The sequence below is a fragment of the Myotis lucifugus genome, unplaced genomic scaffold (assembly GCF_000147115.1).
Source record: "Myotis lucifugus unplaced genomic scaffold, Myoluc2.0 scaffold_2, whole genome shotgun sequence".
NCBI classification, from domain to species: domain Eukaryota; kingdom Metazoa; phylum Chordata; class Mammalia; order Chiroptera; family Vespertilionidae; genus Myotis; species Myotis lucifugus.
In genome coordinates, this window is record NW_005871050.1 from 7228522 (window position 1) to 7238129 (window position 9608).

General features: G+C 33.9%; 1 protein-coding gene and 1 non-coding gene across 3 annotated transcripts in view; both read left to right on the forward strand.

The window, feature by feature from the left end:
- The window catches only part of RAP2C (RAP2C, member of RAS oncogene family), a 14550-nt gene extending 6178 nt beyond the window's left edge, over positions 1-8372 (forward strand). Inside the window, exons 4-5 of one of the 2 annotated variants that reach the window (XR_002830455.1) lie at positions 259-438; positions 5859-8372. The gene's annotated coding sequence lies outside the window, so the exon portion shown is untranslated. The remainder of the gene's footprint in view (positions 1-258; positions 439-5858) is intronic. The other variant, XM_006082086.3, reaches the window with a different exon arrangement.
- LOC111827259 lies at positions 5323-5456 on the forward strand. Its single transcript, XR_002830763.1, has one exon. It is a non-coding gene; the product is annotated as a small nucleolar RNA SNORA42/SNORA80 family (small nucleolar RNA).
- Positions 8373-9608: the final 1236 nt, after the last annotated feature.

Genomic DNA, 9608 nt, shown 5'->3' on the forward strand with positions numbered 1-9608 from the left:
CCAAATCTAGATTGAATATCAAATTTTGACAAGTAAAGGTAATTTGAGAAATGCTGTCCTTAATATTATGAAGAGTACCTTGTCCAAGTTAGAAATAGTAAGACTCGAGTAAGTCAGAAGTACTGTGATGGTTGAAAGAGAAAAATTATTAATGCTCTAAGAATTGCTTCTAATAATTCCTCATATTTATTTCTTACCACCTTTCAATTTGGGTCATCACTCTCTTGCCCAACACCTGTTCATTTGCATGGCTCCCAGGATTATTTCCTCACCTTTCAACACCCCACTGGCAGTAATCTTAGTGTAAGTTTGGATTCAGAGCCAGATTCTTTATGTACTGCTTTCAAGGCTGGTTTCCTTACTGACCCGAGGAGCCTTGCCATCAAGTGCACTGAAGGACTTCTTTTACTGTGCAGCAGCATTGTAATAGAAACCCAGGTCAGTGTTGCAGCCTGTTTCACTTTTACTAACTACATCAGAGAAGCTTTTACTAGCTCCTCTGTGTTGGTGTGAATAATTGATAGATGGCTATTTTGGTGTATATATACTGTTGTTGAGAATGATGGGTGTTTTGTTAATCTCATAATGATATAAAATAATTAAATCACAGTGCTGAGGGGTGGTCAGGAAAAGGAGAGATCACATCCAGTTCGAGCTGGTTTCTCAACATTTTGGGATTTTTGTTGCAGTGGGTGTAGGATGTTTAGCAGCATCCCCCCGCCCCCAAGTTGTGACAAGCAGGAATATCTCCAGACATGGACATATGTCTCCTACGGGGCAAAATTCCCACTGGCTAAGAACCAGTGATTTAGATGAATTGGGGAGCAGTAGCATTTGAGTCAGGCCTTAAAGAATAGGGGGGCAATGAAGGGAAAATGGGGGGACATCTGTAATACTCTCAACAATAAATATTTTTTAAAAGAATAGGTAGGATATGAGTGGGTGGGCAATGGGTAGAGGTGATTCCAAACAGAGGGAATGCCAAAAAGGAGTAAAATAATATCCTAAAATATTGTGTTGATTTCCTGAAAGGAAGGTGGGAAGTGCAGTAAAGTTATCCCTTAAATGTGATAATTTGGTAAATACCCTTTTGGCAAATAGACATTTTTAAAAGATTAGTTTTCAAGGATTCCTATATCTCAGTCCAATATTGACAAAAGTTATTTAAAAAAATAAACAGGAATAAAAAAATGTGCTCTTCGCTATGGTTTGAAGATCTGCAAAATTTGATCTTATTTTCTCCATGTATTATGGAAAGGGTTCTCCCAAAGAGATAAATGGTACATAAGAGTACCAAACGCCAGGAATCAAGCTGAAAGAACAAAGATCATTATTTATGTCAGCCTCAGTTCATTATATATGTCATCCCGAAGAAAAAGGGAGATTCTTAATTCAAGACTAGCACATCATTTCACATGGCAGCAGAATGCCTGGGATGTTAACAAAGGCTCCTGAAAGGCTGAACAATTTATTAATGTCATTTTAGTCTAGCTGGCCTTACTATTTCTAAACACAGTGGAATTGATTAGTATTTTAATTTTTAAAAATAAATGTGTGGAATCAATTGTTTCTATTATTTTTCCATCTTTTAATTAGATATGATATGCTGGGGAGTTAGCAATTGTGAGGAGAAAACATGAAAATTAAATCACATTGTATACTTTAATGTGCTGGCATTTTCATATCCAAGTTAAATATTAATCATACCAGTAAAACACTGGGGAGGAATTCTGTTGCAGAAGTTACAGTTTAGATAGATGCTTCTCCCCGCCCCCAGCCCTATTTTGCACATCACGTTGAGTGGGGAAAGTAGCTTATTTTAAATGCTCATTTGTCATCCATTTCAAAATGAGCCTGTGGCATGGTGGCTCTGAATGGAGGAGAAAGTATGCTTTAGTGGTAGTGTGTACCATAAAGACCTGCAATGGCCCTAGGGTAGAAAGGGAGAACAGAGTTGCCTTGTCCTTTCTGCACTGCTCATTCTCTCAGACCTTTACTAGCCTCTACAAGGTTCATGGTTTGTGACTGTTTAGAGTGAATAGGTGCCTAGTTAGACCTGCTCTGGGTGTGGAAGTGTCTGGTGATTAGAATGATTCTTTTTTTATATCTGTCCCTTCTTTAATTGCTTCCTTTAACCTCCAGATTAGGCTTTTATTGCAGAATAAAATGCATGGGAGCCATTTAGTTTTACTTCATTACCTCTGTGGCTTAGAATGAACCATCAGTAGAATTAACAAAAATTGCATCATGGAGTTGGAGAATTGCCACCGAGGAAGTATTCTAGCCATACTACAGGAAAGAGTCCCCTCGTGGGATTATTTCTCAGTAGAATTCTAAAATCCAGAAGATAGTATCATTAAGAAAAACTTATCCTATCAAAAAACATACCCCAAATTCTTTTGATTAACCACAGTCTTAGGAATATTGGATACAGTAAAAGCAATTTAGAGTTGAGGGGAGCAGTGCCCTCCCTACCTGGTCTAATTCAAAGTTAGCAGCTAGGATCAAATCATTGGGCTCACACTGCTAACTGCTTATTATCAGTGGACATGGTCATACTATCTGAGATCTCAGAATCGAACTCGTCATATTAATTTAAACTTAAAGAGATTTTATCTTAGGTCAGGACATAAGAAAAATTGCTTATCCCTTCTCTCCTACCCTGGGTCCACCATAAATTATTGGGGTGCATGTTCTCCGTAAAGCAATGTTCCACTTTCATTCAAGGATTCTTCCATAGTTCAGCTTTTGCTCTGTGTTTAATGGGTGACAGGTGAGCACTTTTAACTACCCAGTTCTCCCACTCCGCCCCCAATGAGCTTTAAGATTATTATGCAAATTAGGATAGAGAAACAAACAAGATATTTAACAAAAACATAGCTTCTATCAACGGAATTCTAGCCTAGTGTTTTGCCAATATAACCAATATTTATCTTGGATATGAAAATGCAGAGTAAAAAATGTGAAGGGAAATTTAGTTTTTAATTTTTTTGATGAATTTCCAGAATATCATATGTCTAAAATGAAAAAAAAACTTAAAATCAATTATGATTGCATATTTATATTTGCTAAAAATAATGCCAACAAATACCATTATATTTAGAAATGGTAAGTGCAGCTAACCTAAAAAGTCACTCATAAACTGTTAAGCCTTTCAGGAGCCCTTGTTAAAATCCCAAGCATTCTGCTGCCATGTGAAATGATGTGCTAGTCTTGAATCAAGAATCTCCCTTTTTCTTCATGCTGACATAAATAATGGTCTTTGTTCTTTCAGTTCTGTGTTTGGTACTCTCATGTACCAATTTATCCCACTTAGGAGACCCTATTTCATAATTTCCTGAGCAAAAAGTTTGGCCTGTTATTTAGGATTTTTCTTTGGCTCTTCCATAACAAAATCTAATTAGAAAAAAGTGAAAACAGTTACAAAAGAGTTTAAACAGAGGCTTCCAGAGTTAAGATTTGTTGGGTGTCTTGCTGGAAACTTGTGAGGACAAGGATCACTTGTGTTCTATCTTACAAGAAGCAAGTCATACTTTTGCAGTGTGGCTGCAGTATCCTGGGAATTAAAAAATATGAGTTTGACCAGCTGCCTATAAAGCTTCTAGAATGTTTTTTAAATGAATGAGAGTTGTTAGTACAGTGAAAATTTTGCTGTCACAGTGAGAAGCAATAACATTTATATTTTACATCTTGTGAAATTCTAATCTGAGACTGTCCTTTTTGCTTAATATAAGTTTTTGCTTCAAGATTTATTGCTCCAGAGAATTAAAATTTATTACTCTCTCGAAAGTAGCTGGTATTAATACTTTGTTTATTTAAAGGTATGCCTCCTACTAAGATTGTCAAGTATGACCCAGAATTTATCTATGTCTCTTAAGTTCACTGGAGTATTGTCAACCTGTGGAATATTGATGGAGCAAATGTTAACCAGGTTTTTAGAGGGTGGGAAATAATGCATATATCACCTTTTATTTAATGTAGATCATGGTTAATAAGCTGGTTTGTATTCTTAGGGTTTATTTTGGCTAGAAATAAATAATCACTATTTCCTCAATCTAATTTCAGAGAATGCCTGAATTATTAAATCATCACATAATACAAGTTTTCACTGTTTCAGAGACATAATCATATTTGATAATCCAAAATCTTTATAATTGTTTAATTTGAAAAATGTGGATTAAAATTTATAGCAAACTTACTGATTCACATTAATTGAGGAAAATTTACAGTGGATTACGGAAACAACTTCCCAGAGAATTGCATGTGTGACATATTGTGTTCAAATAGGTATGAAAATTCAAATGAGGGTAGAAAAATGAAATGGTCTTTAGTCTGGGTATCAAAGATTTAATCCTGACCTTGTAGAAATTTGTAACATAGTTGAGAAATGAAAAGCTACCTTATATTTCACAGATAAAGTGCTTTCACATATTTTATGATATTTACCAAATGTCTGGTGAAAGAATTTTTACCCTTTTTTTAATAATGAGGAAACTGAACTTGCCCAAACTTAAATAACCAGTGTCCCAAATAACAATTTCCTTTAATGCAAAATGTTTTCAATTTAATTGGAAAAAATGTTTTTATAATAATTTCTAAAGAGACAAACTTTTGCCTATTTTTCCTAATGTATTTGAGTGACAGAATTGCAACAATGAGCAGAGAGACATTTTTTAAAAATAATTATTTTATGATATAGCTTCCAATAAAGAATTCTCTCAGGCTCTTTGAATACAAATAAAAGTGTAGCTGTCAAATCACATTGAAATTATGCATGTATAAACATTGGTAGAGCCCTTAGATTATCTTAAATTGGTTTCACTTGACAGTCTTTCATAGTTGCTATTCTACTGTTTGTTTTTTTGGCTTTATTTAACATTTTTTATTTTTTTTACATCAGATATAAATGTAATTCCATTCTCTGCAGCTATTTAGTGACCCAGCACAGTTACAGGACATTGTGTCTGAATAATGGACACCCCCTCTCTCCAATATTAATTAGAAGGACAGAAGTCTAACAATTGTAAGAGCAGAGACTGAGACATCCCAATCATAGAAGTTCCTATGGTTGGTAGAATGTCCCAAAAAGGGCAGATCAGAGTGGAAGGTATGAACTCCAGTCACGAGCATATCTCAAGTCAGGGCACCTAGCAGGTGTTCAATAGCTAGACCCTGATGATATTACATTTTCGTATTTTAAATTCTCAAAAAACAAAACCCCTAAATTTTGGGAAAGTTTTGTTCGCATACTTATATTAGCATATAAGTAGTATGCATTTAATTCTAATACCATTTTCCATTAAAAAATAAACATATCAAGGCGCATGGGCTTGGATTTATGGCAGGCCCATCCCCCTGGGTCTCTCATCGTGCCCCGTGCCAGAGCAAACTGTGGCCTGGAACCATTGCCCAGCCTCTGCCAGTAGGTTGCAGGCACTGAAATGGGTTACACAGTGGAAAAAATAAATAAATAAACATATCAAATTCAAAGTAGAAATAACATATGCCACTTTTATACTGTAAGATCATTTTTTAAACCAGTAAGAGCATTTTTATATTGTATGATGTATAATACAAGCATGACATATAATACTATTTAAAAAATAAACTAGGGTAGTTACATATGTGCAGTATATTATATCCAATGCATCATTAGAGTGTTTCTACTTTTTAGTGACTTTTATGGACCATGGAAAATTACTTTTTTACTTAAACTGATGGTGAACACAGTACAATTTGACCTTAAGATAGTTATTCTGATACCACTTCCATGTGTTTATAGATATGTTGTCAGTATTCTCATTTTAAACGGTAATCTATGTTACTATATTTTTATGACATTTTTATCTTAATTGCAGATAAAACTCAGAGGAAATTTGCACAGATGCTGCTTTGGAGAACTTTACAACCTGGGTTGCAGAACTGAGCCTTGGTAAACCTGTCTCTATTACAGCATGTTGCCATACATCTAATTAAGTGCATAAGGTCTTTGGCCTTCAAGATCCATTGACCTTAAATAGAAATGCTTAGCACGTTTACCATATGTTTAAAATCTATTCTTTACCAATCAGTCCTTTTGTAGCTTTCTAAGTTCTTATTGATGGCTATTATGCAAGAATTAATTTTTAATATTTTAATTGATTTCTTTAATCAGTTTCTCAACTTGTATTTATTAAATACTCAAACTCAGTATTACCTACTCAATGCCTTTTAAAAGAAAGTTATAATGGAGAAAAAAATTGAGCCTTAAACAAATGGTTACTTCTGTATATTACCTCGTACCAGTGCTTCATCCTATTTGTAAAATCTTTCTCCTTTAAATGGTTGGTTAATACTTTGAGACTTTGTTTACGTGTGGCAGTGTTGTAAAAAGAAACTAAATATCACATTTTCACCTGAATGGATGGAATATCCCTTTTCTTCAAATGCAGTTCGTAATGTATTTTTGTAGTTAACATGTTCTGAAAGTCACAATTGATATTTGAAATTGACTGTAGAGCATTTAGCTGAAGAGTTAAATATTTGATTCCATTAGGTTTTCACATGTGTTAATCTCATTTACAGCATCAAATTGCAGCAGTAACATTTTCCTTTCTGTTAAGTTCTAAATTTAGTTATGACCTACATAGCAATGCCTTTGAAAAGGGATATTGTATCCATGGTAAATTAATTGTATATCTAAACAGAGATAGCTCAGCTTTGCCTATCAGGCTTGTAATTGACATCTAATAGACTTCTGCACATGTAAAATTGAATTCAAGTAAAATCATATACACTTTCTAGTTCTTAATATTTGTCTTTCCAAATAATAGTTTAAAGCAATATTGTTAAAGTTTTCTTGCACTATCACAATTGCTTTTTAGTTATTTTAAAGAAGCATGTTCGTAGTAGAGACGAAAATCTGTGTAACGGGAGGATAGCGCCAAGTCTCTGGGCTTTTTTTTTTTTTTCAAATGTGCTTCTAATAGCCATTGCCTTCCATGTTGTTTACCTAATCAGCACATTTTGTCTGAATACTTGAACATTTTATCAATAACACAGATATAGAAACAGAAAGGAAATTTATAAAGAATAATCTTTTGGTTCAGTTTTAACATCATGACAAATGCTTTTCTAGCAATGATTTTAACATTTTGTAAGTTTGACAGTATTTTGGTTTTGGGTTTTTATTTGATTTAGTTGTGTGCATTTAATTTGCAGAAGTTAATAACTGCAGCTCACCTACTGCACCAAAGTTCTCGATTTTAGGAGCCCAGCTTTAGTCATTTGAACATGCTTCTAAATAAAACAAAATTTAAAAAACCAAAACTATACTTTTCATCTATAATAATAGCTCAATAACTTTGTCAAGGAAAGGTCTAATATATGCAGTGATGGTTTATGGAAGGGTGTGGCAATTTTAAATTTATATTGTGTGTGATGTTCAAATAAAGTGATATCTACATTCATGTGATTTATTGGTCAGCATGACCATTAATTATTGCATAGAAATTGATTAAACTTTGATTTCCTTTTTTTAAATCGTGTTGCATTTGATTCCTGATCAAATTCCCTCAAAGTGAACCCTTGATCTTAAGTTTTGAATTTTATCTATCCTGAGATTATAAGGGTGGAGGCAAAACATTGTTTCTTATTTATTAACTGCTTGAAATGAATACCTAATTTAAGTTTGCACTTTAATACCAAACTTAAAACCAAACACTCAAAGTTGGTTAAGTGATTGTGGTTCATCTTTATTAGCTGTGTGAAATCTAAAGGAATCAAATAATTCATGATGATTTAAATTTCTGCAGATGGATTTTTTATACAGTTTCTTTCCTATGGGTAGTTTTTCTCACTCATTTCCTCTCTTTCTTCCTCTGACTCCCTCCCTTTCTCCCTTCCTTCCTCCCTATCTCTCTCCGTCACTAACCTCAGCAGCAAATTTAACTTGAATTCACTTAGGATCACAGGAATCAGGGGAAAGTGATTTAAAGGTGGTTTCTCCAGCACATTTTAAGAAAAGGGACCAAAAGTTATTTTAGCTTCCTTAATAGATTGCATGTCAAGTTGCTTATTAGGAAAATAAATTAATATTAAATGCAATATATGTCTTGTCTTTACTATGGCATCTGTTTAGGAGTTGTTCAAATCACTGCAGTAGGGCTCTGCAAATAAAATCATGTAGCCTATTATCATGGATCTAATGTACTGTAACTTTATCAATGAAAGCTAAAAATATCAAATAACAAGTACAAACATTGAACAATGACCTATAAAGATTTGTAAAAGTAAAATTTTTCCAATAGATTTCATTCTTGTCATTTTGTAAGACGACCCTGCAGTCCACCTGTTTGTAACTTTTTTAATAAAATAGACATATGTATTACTGAGGTTGATTTCTTGAATTATTTGCTGTATTGCTACTTGTTCTAGATTTGCTAGCTTATAAATCTCTTTCTCATAACTGAAAGTCATTACTTTTTATGAAAATGATAATGGGTATTACAGTACATGTTTAAACAAGTTAAATGTTCACTTGTGTCCTTAGTCTCCATTCTGGCATATGTGGGGGAAATTGTTATATATCTTGAAATGTGTATTTAATCAATTGAATCACAAATAAATTGGAAATTATAAAAAATGGGTAAAACAATAATACATATAGAGAAAGTGGCCCCATAAATCCGTTGGCTGGGAATTGTCCAAGTATAGGTAATTTCAGATGGTATTAAACAATATTATCAAATTTTGAAATGCTTAATGAATTAAGAAAATTCAACATAATTATTTTGTTTTATCCAGTGAGAAGTTTAATAATGTACTGCCATAACTCAATAATTTTAAATTGCTGAACTGAATAGATTTTTTTAACCTGTAGGTTTTTTAAACTCTTAATCTTTTTTAAAAAGTTGGACAGTTCTGTCTATCCAAATGTATATGAAATGGATTACTTTTTTTGTAAAAATGTTCATGCTTATATATCTGTGTCCTAATATATAGAAAATACCTTATTATATTAACATTGATTACTGGCCCTTAGTTGGGCACCAACACCCCATGTATACTTTTTTTAATTTAAAATCTTTATTGTTTTAAGTATTACATATGTTTCCTTTTTTCCCCCACTGACCACTCCCAGGCCACTCCCACCCCCCAACACATGCCCTCAGCCTCCTACTGTCTATGCCCATTACCCCATGAATACTTTACTAGATGCTGAAGTCCAAAAACCCTTTTCTACAATGAGGCACTCATGATTTCAGGGCCCTCTCCCTTTTCCACTGAAGGAGTAGTATACCTTCATTTAGTAAGGTTAACATTTTGGGGGGGGGAGGGGGAGTAAGGAGAGATTTATTGATTGAGAAGGTGCCAACCGAGAAGACAGGAGAACTTGTGGTGCCTCAAATCAATCTTAAGAAGGTACAGTGTTCACACTTCTTTTATGTCCAGGCAAGGGGAAATGGGAGGGGCAAGAGGTGATTGACAATAGACATCTGGCTGCCATCAGAGTCCAAGAAAGATTTGACACAGGGTTCCTGTAAATCAGGGTTCCTGTTTATCAATATAAATAATCATTATTTTTGTACTTATCTTCTCAGGAGAGGCACCTTCTGGTTAAGGGGCTG